Source organism: Pteropus alecto, unplaced genomic scaffold (genome assembly GCF_000325575.1).
Source record: "Pteropus alecto unplaced genomic scaffold, ASM32557v1 scaffold78, whole genome shotgun sequence".
NCBI classification, from domain to species: Eukaryota; Metazoa; Chordata; class Mammalia; order Chiroptera; family Pteropodidae; genus Pteropus; species Pteropus alecto.
Window position 1 is genome coordinate 15,542,897 of NW_006443124.1, and position 6,366 is coordinate 15,549,262.

The 6,366-nt window shown below is 34.8% G+C and overlaps 1 pseudogene; it reads right to left on the reverse strand.

Moving 5' to 3' along the window:
• Positions 1-6,366, reverse strand: part of LOC102881236 — a 22,653-nt pseudogene that overhangs the window by 13,899 nt on the left and 2,388 nt on the right.

Here is a 6,366-nt window from a genome sequence, read left to right on the forward strand (position 1 = left end):
TACAAAGGGAAAAGGTGGGAAAAAATACAAAGGAAAAAGGTGGTAAAAAGGTGGAATTTTGCAAGTGTTTGAAATTAAATTGCTATCAGGTTAAAATGGACTGTTTTATCCATTAGACGTTCTATGTAAGTCTCATATAACCACAAAGCAAAAACCTAGAAGGTTTACAAAAGGTAAAAAGGAGGGAATCAGAGCACATTGGCATGGAAAATCTCCAATTCATTAAGGTAAGCAGCAAGAAAGGGGAAAAAGAACAATGAAACTATAAAACAGAAACAGCCAAAAAGAAATAATAAGATGATACTAGTAAGTCCTTACATATCAATAATTACTCTACATATAACTAGATTGAATTCATCAGTCAAAAGGCACAGAATAGCTGGATGGATAAGAAAAACAAGACCCAACTACGTGCTACCTACAAAAGATTCATTTCTGCTTTAAGATCACACATAGATGCAAACTAAAGGAATAGATAAAGATATTTCATGCAAGTGGAGACCAAAAGAGAGCAGGAATAGTTACATTTATATCAGACAAAACAGACTTTAAGCCAAAAACAGTAACAAGAGACTTAGAAGATCATTATATGATGATAAAAGAGTCATTCATTAAGAACGTATAACAATCATAAATATACACACCTACCATTAAAACACCTAAATATATTAAGCAAATACTATCAGATCTGAAGTGTGAAATAGATAACAGTAATAGTGGAGGCCTCCAATATGCCCTTTTATGCAATGGCTAGATCGTTAAGACAGAAAATCTAGAAGGAAATATTGAATTTGAATCTGACATAAGATCCAATGAAACTAACAAACATTTAGAGAACTTTCTATCCCACATCAGCAGAATATCTATTCTCAAGCACAAAGGGAATATTCTGCATATTATACATACTATAATAGGCAGTACCTATTATACATACTATAATAGGCAGTAAAACAAGTCTTCACAAATTTAAGAAGATTGAAATCATACCGACTACCTATTCTACCTACAATGGTAATGAAACTAGAAGTCAACAACTGAGGAAAGCTAGAAAATCTACAAATATGTTGAAATTCAACAACACACTCCTGAACAACCAATGGGTTAAAGAAGAAACCAAAAGAGAAGTAAAAAAAAATTAAATAAATGAAAATGGAAGCACTACATATTAAAACATGTGAAATGCTGCAAAAGCAGTTCTGAAGGGAAGCTTATAGTGTGATAAATGCATATAGTAAGAAAACAGAATGATTAAAAATAAACAACCTAACATTACACCTCAAGGAAAGCGAACTGGGCTTAACGTTAGCAGAAGGAAGAAAATAACAAAGATCAGAATAGAAATAAGTAAAATAGAGATCAGAAAAAAATAGAAAAAATCAAACTGAATTCAACAGCACATTAAAAAGATCACACATCATGTCCAAGTGGGATTTACCCCTGGAATGCAAGAATGGTTCGACCTACACAAAACAATAAATGCGATACATTTCTTAATAGAATGGAGGATAAAAATCACATTATCATTTTAATAGATGCAGAAAAAGCATTTGACAAAATACAATGACCCTTTAAGATAAAAACCTCATAGTGGTTACTAGTGGGGTTGGGGAGGAGGGGGAGCTGTATGGGATAAAGGGGGTCAAATATAGGGTTTAGGAGAAGGGTGAAGTGGGTAAAGGGGATCAAATATATGGTAGCTGAAGGAAACTGGACATTGGGTGGTAAACACACAATAGAATATACAGATGTGAAATGATAATGTACACTGAAAATTATATAATTGTATTAGCCAATGTTATCCCAATAAACTTAATTAAAAAATAAAGACATTTACAAGGAAAAAAAGATAAAACCTCAATAAATTGGGTATAGAAAGAACATATCTCAACATAATAAAGTCCATATATGACAAACACACAGCTAACATTATACCTGATTGTAAAAAATTTTTAAAAATTCCTCTCAGATCAGTAATAAGACAAGGGCACCCACTCTCATCATCTTATTCAATACAGCACAGCAGATCCTTGAATAATGTCATTTGGTTATAACGTTGATGAGAAAAAAAGATGATTCCCAGCTGGGGCCACTGTCTGTGCAAAGTTTGCACATTCTCCCCATGTATGCATAGGTTTTCTATGGGTATTCCAGTTTCCTTTCACATCCCAAAGATGCACACATTAGGTTAACTGGCATGTCTAAATTGTCCCAGTATGAGTGACTGTGGGTGTGTGTGTGAGTGCACCCTGTGATGGAATGGCTTCCTGTCCAGAATTGGTTCCCACCTTATACCTAGAGATACCGAGAGAAACTCCAGACACTCCTGACCCTGAACTGGATTGAGCAGGTTTGAAAATAATTACCTTACTTGTTTATACTAATCTTTTTTAAATGTATGTATAGCTCACATTTATTTTAAAATTCGACATTAGAAGTGTTTTGGGTCTTTATTTAGAAGTTTAGTGATGTTTTTGTGACCAGAAATATGCCATAGGAACTTAACTCTTGTTTATATCAATTAGCCTATGGTAAAATTGGTTTTGTTATATGTCGTTTCATTTAAAATTATAGTATCCAAGAACCTATCAATAACGTTAAGTGAGGACTTACTGTACTGTAAGTTCTAGGTAGAGCAATTAGGCAAGACAAAGTAATAAAAGATATCCAAATTGAAATAGAAGAGGTAAAATTGTTATGTACAGATGATATGATTTTATATATAGAAAATCCTAAAGACTAGACAAAAATAACCTGTTAGAAGTGATCAACTATTGCCCTTTAAAAAACAGTCAGATGTCTCTTCAGCAAAATGGGTTTATTTGGGGACAGCAAAGAATTGCAATTCAGAACATGAGGCCTAATGGCAAATCAAACACAATTCCAGAGAAGCAAAGGGTAGGAATGCTTTTTAATGGACTAGAGAAGAGCAGTTGTAAATGAAAAGTCCATTGGAGGAAACGGAAAGTTCGAAGTATAGTGACTTTTCATTGGCTGACTTACAGCAGTCTCCCATTGGCTGAGCTTTTACTGGGCAAAGAGGAATTTTTTCTTCCTCCTAGTGAGGTAGTAAAGTAGTTACATTTCCTGTCAGAGGTACAAAGTCCATCTCTTCCTGTTGAGGTCAGTCATGTATGTTGAGTGACACATACATGTAAGTTCTCTCTTCTAGCCTTCTGACTCCATTTTAAATGAGGTTTCTGCCTTAATTTTTACACAAGAAATGCAGTAAAGTTGCATGACATAAATGCAACATAGAGAGATCAGTTATGTTTCTATACACTAACAGCTAAATATCTGAAAAAGAAATAAAACTATCCCATTAATAACAGCATCAAAAACAATAAAATATTTAGGAATAAATTTAACCAAAGAAGCAAAAGACCTACACAGTGAAAACTACAAGATTTTGATGAAAGAAATTGAAGACAAAAACAAATGGAAAGGTATTCTGTATTTATGGTAGAATTAATATCGTTAAAATGTCCATACTACCCAAAGCCATCTATAGATTCTATGCAACCCCTATCAAAATTACAATGATATTTTTCACAGAAATAGAAAGAAAAAAAAAACAACTAAAATGCATGTGCAACCAAAAAGAACCTGAATAGCCAAAGCAATCCTGAATAAGAAGAACAAAGCCAGAGGAACCACACTTCCTGATTTCAAACTATATGACAAAGCTATAGTAATTGAAATAGTATAGTACTTGCATAAAAATAGACACATAGACCAACGGAAAAGAATCAAACGCCCAGAAACAAACCCCTACATATGCAGTCAACTAATATTTGACAAGAGAACTAAAAACTATCAATTGGGAAAGGATAATTTCCTCAACAAACAATGTTCGGAAAATGGTATAACTACACACTGAAAAGTGAAACAGGACCCCTATCTTATCACTGAAAATGGATTAAAGACTTAAGTGTAACACCTGATAGAGTAAAATTCCTAGAAGAAAACAGAGAGAAGTTTCTTTGCAATGATTTTTGGATCAACACCAAAAGCACAAACAACTAAAGCAAAAATCAATAAGTGGGACTACATTAAACTAAAAATTTTATGCACAGCAAAATAAACTATCAACAAAATGAAAAGGCAACCTACCTTTTCATGGGAGAAAATATTTTCAAACCATATATCAGATAAGAGATTAATATCCAAAATATTTAAAGAACTCACAACTCAATAACAAAAATATATGTATAATTTAATCGGATTTAAAAAGTGGGCAGAAAAACTGAAAGGACATTTTTTTCCAAAGAGGATATTCAAATGACCAAGAAGTACATGAAAAAATGCTCAACACCACTAATTATCAGGGAAATGCAAGTCAAAACCACAATGAGCTGTCACATCTATCATCAAGAAGATGAGATAACAAGTGTTAGTGAAGATACGAAGAAAAGAGAACCCTTGTAGACTGATGGGTATGGAAACTGGTTCATCCACTATGGCAAACAGTATGGAGTTTCCTCAAAAAGTTAAAAAATAAAACTACCATATGGCCCAGCATTTCTACTTTTGGTTATATACCCAAAGGAAATGAAAACAGGCTATCTGAGAGATATCCACACTCCCATGTTTATTGCAGCATCATTCACAATGTCTAACACATGGAAACAATGTAAGTGACCTTTGATGGATGACTAGATAAAGATATGGTACATATATACAATGGAATACTATTTAGCCACAAGAAAAGATAAAATACTGCCATGTGCAACAGTATGGATGGATCTTGAGAATATCATGCTAAGTGAAACAATTCAGATGGAAAAAGACAAGAACCATATGATTTCACAGAAATAGAAAAAAACAATTCAGATGGATATAAAACAGACAGCAACAAACTAACAACAACAACAAAAAAAAAAACAAGAAAAAACAAACAAACAAAAACCTTCATAGACACAGACAACGGTATAGTGGTTACCAGAGAAGTGGGATGAAGGAGGTAGAAGAGGGAAAGGGGGTCAAATATGTGGTGACAAAAGGAGATTTTGGGTGTTGATCACACAATGCGATGTACAAATGATGTATTTTAGAACTGTACACTTGAAATATATAATCTCATTAAGCAATGTCACTCCAATAAGTTTAATAAAATTAATTTTAAAAGTGTGTATTGGGAAGTAAAAGAAACCAATATGAAAAGGCTTTATACCGTATGATAAGTATATGATGATGGTGGAAAAGGCAAAACTATAGAGATGGTAAAAAGATCAGTGGTTACCAGAGGTTTAGCAGGGAGGCATAAATAGGGCTTTTTTTTTTTTTTTGCAAACTAAAAACTACTCAAAAAAATAAAGGTTAAAAAAATACCCTCAACGTACTCTTACCGTTCAACCCAGCAATTGCAATCCTGAGCATCGCTCCTAGAGAAATGGAACTATGTCTATACAAAGACCTGTACATAAATGTTCATGGAAGCCTTATTTGTAAAAGCAAAAACTGGAAACAATCTAAACAATCCTTCTATAGGTGAATGGCTAAACAATCTTGGTACATCCATCCCATGGAATACTGCTCGGCAATAAAAGAGAACAAACTATTGATACAGGCAACTCAAAGGCATGATGTTGAGTGGAAAAGCCAATTTTAAAGGTCATATATTGTATAATTGTATTTATGTAGCATTCTAGAAATGAAAAAATTATGGAAATGGGGAAAAGTTTAATGGTTGCCAGGGGCTGGAGAGGTTGGTGGGTAAGGAGGATTAGTGTGACTATAAGGTGGTAGCAGAGGGACACCTTTGTGATGACGGGATGAAGCTATATCTTGATGTTGGTGTCGTGGTGGTTCCATAAATCTTCACATAAAAAAAATGACAGAATTATGCACACAAGGCAGACTAAATAAATGAATAGTGTAGAATTTAATCACCTAACATTTAATGACCTAACATAGTTTTAAACCCCTTATTAAACAACTAGTTCAGAGTTCTAGATGGTTCTATGTGACAACTAAGTTATGTGTTCTCTGAAATAAGCAACTGACCTGAAACCTGCAGCTCCCAGATGGCCTCCTGGTCATTAGTCTGAGAGCTGAACCAGCATCCATAGAGACCAGTGTCTGAGAGAGTGACCTTCTCCAGCCTCAGGGAGACATGCCCCTCCGCTATGAAGTCCGTCACCAACTCAGTTCTCCCTCGATAGGCTGGCATCTGCACATCGTGCTGGTCTTTCCCTTCTCTGTAGAGGTGCATCACAGCATAGAATTGATCTCTGAAGAACCGTACCTCCATGGCCTCTGCACTTGTCTTAGGAGAGAGGAAGCAGGAGAACACTGCGTCCTCCCCCACCACGACCTGGACGGGCTTGTCTGGTCCAATCACCTGCCACTGGCCTGTGGAAGGGAGCA